Source organism: Pieris brassicae, chromosome 8, assembly GCF_905147105.1.
Source record: "Pieris brassicae chromosome 8, ilPieBrab1.1, whole genome shotgun sequence".
Taxonomy (NCBI): domain Eukaryota; kingdom Metazoa; phylum Arthropoda; class Insecta; order Lepidoptera; family Pieridae; genus Pieris; species Pieris brassicae.
Genome location: NC_059672.1, coordinates 20,786,157 through 20,798,235, shown reverse-complemented (window position 1 = coordinate 20,798,235; position 12,079 = coordinate 20,786,157). Strand labels below are relative to the sequence as shown.

The 12,079-nt window shown below is 33.6% G+C and overlaps 1 non-coding gene across 1 annotated transcript; it reads left to right on the top strand.

Moving 5' to 3' along the window:
* The first annotated feature begins 3,297 nt into the window (after positions 1-3,297).
* Positions 3,298-3,370, top strand: Trnat-ugu. Its single transcript has one exon. It is a non-coding gene; the product is annotated as a tRNA-Thr (tRNA).
* The last annotated feature ends 8,709 nt before the right edge of the window (positions 3,371-12,079 follow it).

Sequence of the window (12,079 nt, the reverse complement as noted above, 5' to 3'; positions counted from 1 at the left end):
AAGATCCAGAGAGAGATCCGCCAATTATCGCGTGCTCCACTCATATTACTGTCACGTAGGCGTGACGATGCGAATAAATCTTTATTACTGAACATCATCTATCACTGCACGCTACGAGATAATTATTGTTTTTGCTGGCACTAATCTGATGTTATAAATGAAACTAAGTAAATATGATACGATATTAATTGATATAAGTTTATAATTGATATAAAAAAAACCATATCAGCCTAACTCTTAATTTTTTGATAAAAATTAAAACGTTTTTCAAATTTAATTATAATAATTATTAAATACAAATAACCTTAAAATTTATTTTTGTTCACGTCACACGAACAAGGAGGAAAATCAGATACTTAGAAATATGCTATAGAAAGGATATACATGAGGAAAAATGACAGGAGAACTTAATAAGACGCGGCGCTAACCAGATCCATGGACTTCCCCACAATCGAGTACTCCGCAGTATCTCGGCACACAACTTTGGGACACGGCGGGACTCTTTATAGTGATGAAGTCGCATGGCTGCGTCAAGCATCCGCGAATGTACACAGTAAAAATATAAATATGTAGGAATAAAGAAACTGACAATAAAAGCAAATATATATAATAATATAGCAAGGTTATTAAATTAAAATTGTCGACTATAGCAGTCGTTATATAGCACATAATATTAAGGAAACTTGTTAACAAAATACAAGAGATTTCCTCATATTCCCTATAATAACTAAGAGAGGTGAAATTAAGAATAATAGGGAGCAGTTCATTTGCAGGGAACTACTTAACGGTGATGCTCAGGCCATAAAAATAAAACGAATGGCAAAACAGCAATAACTAAAAATGGATGAGATAAGGCTGCAAAATCCTAAAACACGGCCATACTTTTTAAAATCATTTTTTTATTTTATTTATTTAGACCATAATTTCTGTAAAATACTAAATATTCAATAAAAATTAAATTTTGCTGGTCCTAAAAATAAATGAGATATTCTCGCACATCCATTGTCTATGCGTTGTAGAGGCACAATCCTGGTTGTAATCAAGCCAGCCTAGCGCCTGATTACAGGGGCTCGACTTACAACTTTACTGTCTCCGACAAATTAATTCTTAGCTAACACTGATTTTCACCCAAGAGAAATGTATTATAAATACGTATATATATATGAAATACTTTTAATTTGAAATACTTAATGAAATACTTTTTTTATTGTTTCATACCTTGCCTGGAATAAATCGCTTGTTAGCGATAATGGCGCCTGTTGCTTAATAACTTATGTAACCTGCTTTTTATATGTATGTTTTTGTATATGGTAACGAACTCTGAATAAAAAATAAATATTAAATATTTACGGAACTGTTTCGGATTTATTATGATTATTATGATAATGCAAATTCATTAATTTTTATGAACCATATTTAAAAGGCCGGCAATGCGAGGCAATCTGAGTGATCATGGGGATCCTGCACGTTTGTCTCCAGTTATAAAAAAAGTGATGTTATATATATACATATAATATCTTTATTAATTATGAATAGGTATTTAAGATTATACAGATCAAGAGATTATTTTTGCTTTAGTCTTTGCTAATACCCACATCCTGTAAAACAAGCACAGATTATAAAATAGCTCGTAGACTAATTATCTCTCAGGAAACGCAGAATATTGATTTTAGTACTCAGTACAACGTCCCGTAAGTAGCACAGATGTCCCACTCAATAATCCCAACCGACATCACAACAATTTATAACCCCTAATTAATCAGATGACGTCAGCAAATCGAATCACATTCGCAAACGAATAAAAGATACAAATTAAAAATATTCACAACACACCAACTGTGTGGATTCGCAACGGTATTACATTTATTATAGCCTTTAATCCCTTAATCTTAAGGTTCAGAATTGACGGCTCTAATTGTATGTAAATATTTTAGTTGAATGTTTAATTAGCTGAAATTAAACAGCTTTGTGTTGCTTACACGTTATTTTCAAACAAAATTTTATTAGAATTATTTTAATGCCTATTTGAGAAAAAATTGTTTGTAAGTTGAATTCAATAATGAATAGTCTTCGGCCAATCCCTCTCCGAGCGGCTCGATCCTTTGGCGTTGCGTAGAGATGTGGGGTCTATCTGCATCTTCCACCGCATTTACCATGGAGAATGTTCTCATTAATACTTGTAGCTGAGTTTCATATTCGCACGTCGAGACAAAATACTAGTCCGTAAAATGGCATCAATACTACGTGGAACCAGCTACCCAATGAAGTATTTTCGAACCAATTCGACTTAGAGTCCTTCAAGAGCGTACCAATTCTTTAAAGGCAATAAATACACTTGCGAGCCTGCTGCCAATGTGAGTGCCCATGAGCGGCACTTAACATCACGTCAGCTTAGCCATTTGTCTTATCTTACATTAAAAAAATGATAATGTGATATACGGAAGCCATAGTTCTCGCTAATTCTTGACTCTGCCATAATCTTAAACATAGATCTAACTAACAAAATAAGAACAAAACAAATGTATTAGGCCACTCAATTCTTTCTCCCTCATAACATCCCTACTGTAGGAACTTTACACAGGAGCCCCGGGAGTGCTATAGAACAACTACCATCATTAATCTTTGACTTAAGAGTGTTTTCGCTATGTAGGGTTGACCGTGAGACGAACCCGATATAAGCACTCTCAAACATGCTTGGAAGCGTAAATACTCAAATATTATCAAATTCTACCAATATCATATACGTACGGGTCAAGCAGATAAGATTTATTGAAAGTAGGTTAACAACCCTACATATATAAAGTACAGTTTATCTCTGTGGTGCTTACTGGAGGGGCTTAAGCTCAGTTTGTTTCTCGAATAAAGTCCAAACAAACACCAATTAGACACTAATCTGTTTATCAGAGGCCACGCGTCTGACATACTCATCACCGGAAGGCAATGCGAGGCAATCAAAATAATAAGATCGTAGAATGTGTGTATACATGGCAGAATAATATAATTAGTACATTATATATCGAAATCATTAGCGATTTATGTATATGACTGAATCTAGCGATGCGTTGAATTGAAAAGTTGAATTGAAATTCTGTTTCAATGTCAAATTCCATATAAAAATATATCTTTGGAATAATTAATAATAATTAAATACATATCTTTGGAATTATCAGGTTTATAGTATCATCTACATATCTGTCAACATTGCCTATAAATACGAGAAAAGTTATTTTTTTATTTATTGAACATCACTATTGTATTTTATTGGTTACATACTACCTTTTCGCATTGATAAATATCGCCTCCATAGCTCAGGGGTTAGAGCACTGGTCTTGTAAACCAGGGGTCGAGAGTTCAAATCTCTCTGGAGGCATTAATATAATCATGTTTTTATTTTTTTATTTATTTATGTTGAAGTTTTTGTAAATTTTACAAAATTTTATATTTTTCAACTCCGAATTATAAGTTTGATTTTAATTCTTATTAATTCAATGAGATTTATTCTCTTGTAGCTTCCAAAATTCCATAAAACCGCAAAAAATCAACCGTTTATTTTGAAGGGTTCTTTGGAAACCAATAGTTATTTATTGGTATGGGCGTGGCGAGGAATTTTATTTAGCGTTAAATTTATTGTAGAAGATATAAAAATGGATAATATGAGGAAAGCGTGGCAAATGGGGACAGATGCGACACGCGAGTGTTATATGAATGCGAATTGATATTTTATTGATGCATTTTGTGTTAAATTATGGTTTTTGTGTCTATTATGGGAGATTGAAATTTGTTCAATATTGTATAATATATAAGAAATATCTACTATATGATTTAGTGGCTATAACTGTACATTTATCGTAGATATTTTGGATTTCAATAGGTCTATAATATATATAATTATTTCAATATGTAATGAAAATATTTTCTATAATCTATAATATTTATTATTACAACTCCTGGTAGTCAAGTCTTTTGGTGGGTTCAAGTCTAGTCTGCGCCTTTAGCACTCTTTAGAAATTGTGTAAATAATTATTCCGAGATTTCAATATAATAAAGGTACTTAAGTTTAATAAATAGCATACATTTAACGATCTACACATTCACAACCATTCACCGTTCCTAATTCGTTCGCTCCATTCAAGTAGCTCTTCACTCACAATGGCGACAATATGTCTGACAATCCAAAAAATACGGAGGCATGCATGAAATTCCATCACACAATACTTTATAACTATAATACGATAACACCGTGTCATTTTAAACCATTTTTCTTTAACAATAGTTTAGCATAAGCTTAAGTTTTGCAAAGATTACCACATCTTATGTCCAGGTAGTAAGGTTCATTTGTGATTTGCCGCCAAATGACTTGGTGAATGAGTATGCGAATGAATGGGACGTGAAATGGTTATGCAATCGATTAGAGGGGGCGGTGCTCGGCACGTCTTTTGAAAATGTACTCCTGCAAAAAACTCGTAACAAAATATAGTAAACAATACAATTTTCGAGTTGATTTCTTTCAGAAGCTTCGCAAATTTTTATATTGATTTTTAGCAATTACATTAATTTAAACAGGTATACAAAAAGTAAAGAAATCAATACCAATACCGAATTTTTCTAGACGAAAATGTTTTCTTCGTTACTGACTTTTGTATTACGTATTTCGGGTAATTTTGTTAATAATTAGAACACACACAAAAAAGCTCGAAGCATGTCATACTTATCAGATTATAGCCATATCCATTATCTATATTTACATAATGTGATAACTTGATATTAATTTAGTTTTTTTATCGTATTAACAGACGTTTTTATTTTGTCCGTTGTGTGAACTGACAAAAGGTTATGTCATGTCGGATCCTATAATGTAAGAAATAGTTTTTTTGTTAACATTTTAAATCTCACATTGTCACCACGCACGCTGAAAAGCGCGCGAAACGTCGGAGAAAAATTTAGAATTATTTAAATAATTATAAGTTTAATAATACATAGCTTCAATCCGTTTAAAAAGTGTTTTTTTAATATGTAAAAGCTATGTTAATAAAAGACAATATGTACTACATTTTAAATCTGTTAATTTTGAGTTGTGTTTTCTATGTGTACTATATATATTGTTTTGTATGTGACGTAAATGTAATGTGCCGCATTGGAGTTGTCTGTAATGGTACATTATATTATTAAATATATAATGAAGTACTCAACGGCGGATTTACCAGCAGGCTGAGTGGGCTAGGGCGGCATATTTTTGGGGCGGCATTTGGGAATTTCCTGTATGAAAGTTTTTTGATGTTTTACAGATGGAACTGCTGTCTGCAACAAAATTTGCCGATCGCTTTCCCATTGTACACTAGCAAACTTCCATATTATATAACAAAGCTGTTAGTGCGATATGCACCAGTACTCGACGTCTGCACCTTCAGCTCACACTTTGTATGAGTGAAAAGAGCTAAAGGGAGAAGTTGTAGATAAAATATTTACCACTTCTCTCTTTCCTTATACACTCATACATGTCAGTCATACTACTAGTTGGAGGCTGCGAACTGGATGGTTTGTGTATAATATTGTGTGTGTGTATATTGTTGGATTGTAGATATAAGAGCTAACACAGCTACATTTGTAAATCCGCCACTAGAATTACTACCATACAAAAAATACCAAAGCACGAATCGTAACGTGACTAAAAGACACCGCTCCTTAAATACGGTCATATTTTTACACTTTGTCGCCTTTGTGTCGCATACATTCATTCATAACATCTCCAATACAGCCTTTAATAAAGAAAATAAAGCTTTAAGCGATACTACGGTGTACTACTTGGCAATAAAGCATAAAATTGCACGCTGTAGACGCTTCTTGCAGAGAACATTATAGCAAGAATTCTTTCACTTCGATGAAATGCTGCGATTTTCTTTAGTATTATGTTTTGTCGTTAAGAGCGAAAATCCTTTGTGCTCCATACAATTAAGCTCAAGTGTCATTGTTAAGATTATCAATGAATTCAAGTGAGCATGACCAAGTTACCATTAAGTACACTCAATAAGAACCGAAAGTTCATCTTTGCCAGTTTACTTCAGATTGTAATAGGCCAGAGGGAAAGTTGTCTCACGGTAAATTTATTACCTTACATGTAGACCTGCGATTCCCTTGACTGGAAATGTCTTTTTTCTAACGATTGCGCCGAGAGGTTTGGTATTCTATAAAATGTATAATACTTATTTAACAAACCAATTATTTTGTTAGTTTTTATAGAACAGGGGCAAATGGGCAGGAGGCTAATCTGATATGAAGTGATATGATAGTGAGCCTATGGACACTCAATGCCAGAGGGCTCGCCAGTGCGTTGCCGGCCTTTTAAGAATTAGTACGCTTTTTGTTGACCCTGAGTCGAATTGGTTCGGGAATACTTCATTGGGCAGTTGGTTCCAAACAGTGGTGATGTTCGGCAAAAACTGCTTTGAAAAGAGCCTCCGTCTCAGTTACAACTCACAAGTCTTTGAATAGTAATAAATGGAAGTAAAACCTTATAATAATTATGTATTAACGTAACCCAATTATTGCAATAGTTTTAAATAAGTTAAGATGAAATTTGATGATGTGACAATTGATAGGAAAATTGTATTTCTAATTTACACGTAAGTATTCCAATGGGAAATTATGGAGTTCCAAATTCAAAAGCTATAAACGCTATCGTCATCGCTATAAAATTAATCCAACTTCCTATCATTTCCTCCCTCGCGACCGGAAATGACGTATGACGTCGATGCGTCCGCCACGCTACCGGAAGTATCGTCACACCAATTTATCAACCCATTGCATAGCCGTATACGAAAAACTACTATATTCGTTTTATTCCATTAAAACTGCAATTTGTGTTTACTCTTATTAAGTTTGAAATTTTCTGCTCAATGGAGCAGGGAAGTGTTTATATAATGTTACTTAATTATTCTGACCACGATCGATTTGGACGCCATTATATTCTTCGATATTGTTTAAAAATAAACTCGAATCATGCATACTATGCGACGGAGTTAAAGATAATTCAATACATTTTGTTGATTCTTTTAAACCATTACTATATTTATCTTTACCATACTATATTTATATAAACTATAAGTTTAAACACATACATATACCTCCTATATATTTACATAATAAATAAAATAGGTACTCTTTATTATATTTCTAAAATAAATCTTATTAAAAGCGTATTCCTACAGCCGCCTTGAGGGAGGCTATTTATTTTATGTAGGAAAAAAACAAACGGGCAGAAAACTCATCTGATGTTAAGTAATACTGCCGCCCATGGACACTCCGGTTGCCGAAGTTGCCGGCCTTTTAAGAACTGGGACCCTCTTATCTTGAGGGACCCTGAAACATGTGTTTTTAAAAAAATGGTTTTTAGACAATAAGGTGTAGTCTGTATAGTTTGGAAATTATCCGAAAAACTTAAATATAGATAAAAAAACCGCACATGTCGGTAACCCGGCAGTAACAAAGGCTCGGAAAGGTATTTGTGACCCTGCGAAATCACATTAACCCTTTGCAAGCTCCCGGATATTAGCCAGCCTGGGGATATTTTTGTAGGACACAAAACTCTTTATTTCACTCTTATTTGTTGCTTTTTGCATTACGTAGTTTACCTTACTACAGTATGATACAATCGCTTCGGTTAATCCAAAATGTAATGTGAAATATGATCTTTTAACCGTACATTTTTCGATCGGCAGCGATTCAAACATAGAATTAGTATCATTTTCTTTTTCTTTAATTTTAATTAATAAGGGTTGCATCTTATTAGAACTTATTATTATGTTTCTACATTAGAATTAGTAATCATTTAGCATGTGCACATTTAGTTTAAATCTTAAGAACTTAAGTTAGGCAGTTAAACTTATAAATCAATTAAATTTAAAAATAAAAAATTAATTTCAAGATAAGGGCATAACAATTCTTAAAAGGCCAGCCGTAGTACATAATACCCATATTAATAATAATAATAATGAAGCCCGTTTAATTTCCAATCGTGACAAAAAAAGATATACAGCTTAGATTTTTTACATTTTACACATTACTTTATTTGTTATCCTATATCTTAGCTAAATCCAGTACCGTCTATCGGAACCCCTTCACGGGTAAAGGCCTTCTCCAGATATTTCCAACTGACTCTGTTTATGGCTTTCATTTTTCATTCGCTTCCTGCTACCGCTTCTATTAATTCTATCCTCCTTTTTTGGGGCACCCTCATCTCCTTCTTCCCCTTGGTCCTTTCCATACAGTTGTCTTTAAAGTCCACCTTTTATCTGTGTATCTTGCTATATGCCCCGCCCATTGCCACCCTGACTATTGCAATTAGGAAGGAATAATTATTATTGATATTAAAATTATAGAAATGCTGCACACATTGAGCACCTTCATGATGACATCAAACGTGCCAATTTAGCTAGTTATTAGCTATTTTGGGAAATGATTCCGCAGCAAATGCTGAACCCCCTCACCAGTTGCTGGTTATCACAACCAGTGGATAAAGCATTAATCAAAAGCAAATATGTTGGATGACTCGCAATTGCCGAGTGTGCGAAACGAATTGTGTTTTGGCGTGACATGTCTGGAATTTAATTTTCTTTGCCCCTCTGTAAAAAAAGTTTTTAATCAATGTTCCACTATTATTACAGGGTAATGTGATGTAGACTATGCATGCGTAAATTTAAGGTCTATGTAATTATTAACCCATAAATAGACACAATCAAAATAGATCAATGAAACCGAGGCTTACAATACAAAAAATATTATTTTTAATTCAATTAAAACAAATAATGGCAAAAAATGTCTGATAAAATTTAACGAACAGACCTAGACAAATCATACCTAATTTAGAAAGCGACGTTCCATTCCTATGTACATAAGGATGTCTCTGCAACAAATCACTATTAAGGAGCAATGTATTGTTAAGTTCTAATCGATCATTTTATATCATTAACGGATGTCAAAAACACCTAATGGTATCGACATGATATCGGACACGTGTCGAACTTCCAATGGGTAAATTAACCCTTTCACTGTTGAGTTGGGATGTTCTACTAAATTAAGTAAATAAGAAATTTATTTATCTTGCAATATTCGACTAGCGAACGTCATTTAAACCAGAGATATCAAAAATATCTTATAAATAAGGACTCAAAGGGTCAACGTTGCCGTCCATGTCTATCGATCCTAAAAAGTTTGTCACCAAGAAGTTTTATTATGTAATATGATTGTTTGAAATTGTGTAATTTCTAAAGTCAAAAACATATATTTTTACTAATCTGTGCCTGGATTTGGCGCCGTTTACTACAGTTAAATGTAGTATGTACTTAACTAGCTAGTTTAACATACGGAACGAAAACCTAATTTACTGAAGCATAGATAATTTACTAATGTGTCATAACATCAATCCCAAACGATTATTATTAACCAACGAAAACCCAAATAGCTATCCTTTATTAGTTATAATATATTATGCTAACTACTTAAGCTCATTATGAATAAAACCGATCATTTCGTACTTGAGATATTCAAAAACAGTCAATAAATAAGCCGGGGACTAAACAATAACCTTTAGAGTGAATGGAAACAATAACTGAACGACTGAACGAACAAAACAGTGAACGATTGAAATACCGCTAAATGTCACAAACGCAATTGTCAAGCGTTTCTTGTGTTGCACAAAGCCAAATATAGTTTGTGATTCGATTATGGTAAGGGTGCGATCTAGTACAGGGGACAAGCTAAAACGATTTGAGAAATAAAATTGCAGAGTTCCTGTAAATTACATTTACGACAAACTAACTGGGATTATATTGTAGTGTTTTGTTAATTGAATTATCAAAGAAGTTATAAATAGTAATAGTTGAAAATGTTTTAGAAATGTTCGGACTCACTCATAAATTGACTACGATTACAAAATTTCTAGCAAACGCTTCCTGATATACTTTAGACCACGGATTGTCAACGATGTCAAACCAGTAAGCACACTTGATGTCAAGGCATTGATTGCTCCTGGAAACCTCTGGGAACTAGAGGCCTCTTGAACTTTGAAGAATTCTTTGCGAGCCATTGCGCCGGACCTTGTTTCCTTCCAAACCTAGGAAAAGTTACCATTCTTAAGTCAAAATAACCAAATTGCTATTTCTTTATTTTGTTAATCATCATCTTTCCCACCAGCCCCTTTTTTGGTCCATTTCTGAACGTATGCCTACTCCATATTCCCCCACTACGCCCTGCACTGTCCTCCCTGAAACCACTGGGATTCAACCTCCTTGACGATGTCATCAGTCCACTTATTCCTAGTCCTTGCTTGTGCCAAGGTCTCCATTCAAGGAGCCTGCGGGTCCATCGGTTATTGGCCATGCGAACTATATGGCCCACCGCCACTTAGACGTTACGACATTTTGTTGATAAATAAGTTATTATGAACTCATCCTAAACTAGACCTCGAAGTCATATCACATCGTAATCCTAATTATTATTGATATCTTAACCGTGCCTAAACTATGATAAACGCCATACGAAAAAGGTAATAGATACAATCTCAAACAGACAATTATGAAATTAGTAAGGAACATATTAAAAATACAGTACAACATATACGCCGTGAAGTTAATAAGTTGAGTTTAAATTACTTTTCCATCGAAATACGCACGTGGCGAGTGGCCGAGGGTTTGCTGATGTTATTACAACCCTTTATACAGCTTAATTTGATACAGCATACGTTTTGAGTGCCAATTTAAAGCACTTAGTTTTACAATTAGATTATTTGAACTTAAAACAACAGCTTCGTAATACTTATGAGAGTTTGGATAAGCTTAATTGTTTTACAAGATGGAAGTTTCTTTTTTCAAGTTTATTTCCTAATTGTCTATGATAATATTAAAAAAAAATCGGTTATAAGAGTAATTACTAAATTACTTTAATAAATTAACGTTTCGAGTCGTGGGTCATGTAAGTTTTTATTTATGTTTCGTGTTTACGTAAAGCAAGTATTTTTGACAAACGCTAGGTACTTACAATTATCCTACTCTCTACTTTGTTCTACGTATCTAAGCTTCCCTATAATTCAATCTCCGGTACAAATGCCTTCACTAACGAATAAAGGGCCACTCTGGCCCACACAAACAATTCACATAACCCAAACAGCTTAGCTTAATCCAATTACAGACACAAGTCAATTGAACTAAAATACATCGGTAATCTGATACTCGTAAACATAACACAAAGAATAGCCAAGTCTCATTCATACCGTAGCAAAACCTTCAATGAACGTAAGAGCAATGAATGAAGACCCGCAGAGATGCTCAGACACCTCGGCGACATTCACAATATTCCGGGAAGTGTTGGTCAGCCATTATTCGTAGTGCAGGTGGTTATTAAATAGCCTCTTCGGACTCATTTCCGCTCGTCTTTTGTTTGGTGATTGATTTTTTGCTTCGAATGTGATACGTTTTAAGTGTATAAAAGATAGGAGTTTAATGAAACAAGGTGTTTTGGTGCGGGTGTTGCCAACCCATGACGGGTTGAAGACATGAATTAAAAATATAACTAATAGGAAATGATAATAAAACTTCCAGCGGCGATTCTAGTTTCAAGTTCCTTTGATCTCTTTAAAAAGCCTTGTCTAAAACGAAGCGTTGATTTTTGGAAATAAGAAATACATACATACATATACAAAGAAAACTCCGAGTATAGAATACTTTGTAAGAATAATACGCAATAAATTAAATAGTAGAATAAATAATAATATCCGTTATATATAATAAATAATTAATATATTAATAAACTCGTTTCACCGTCACAATAAATTAAAGGTGAAATATCAATCCAAATTCTATTAGTCATTTATCAAGTAAAATAAGAATTATAAATATTTGATAGAAATAGAGATCGACGTTATTATCAATTATTAAGATCCATTAGAAACAATTTTCCTGTAATAATTTAATAAGGCCAAATTACTCCATCAGGTACCAACAATGGTCCCTTGGCACTGGTTTAATACAACCCCTTATCATCCTGTCCGATTCATTTGCGAGGGTGGATGAACAATAAGTCAAAATTC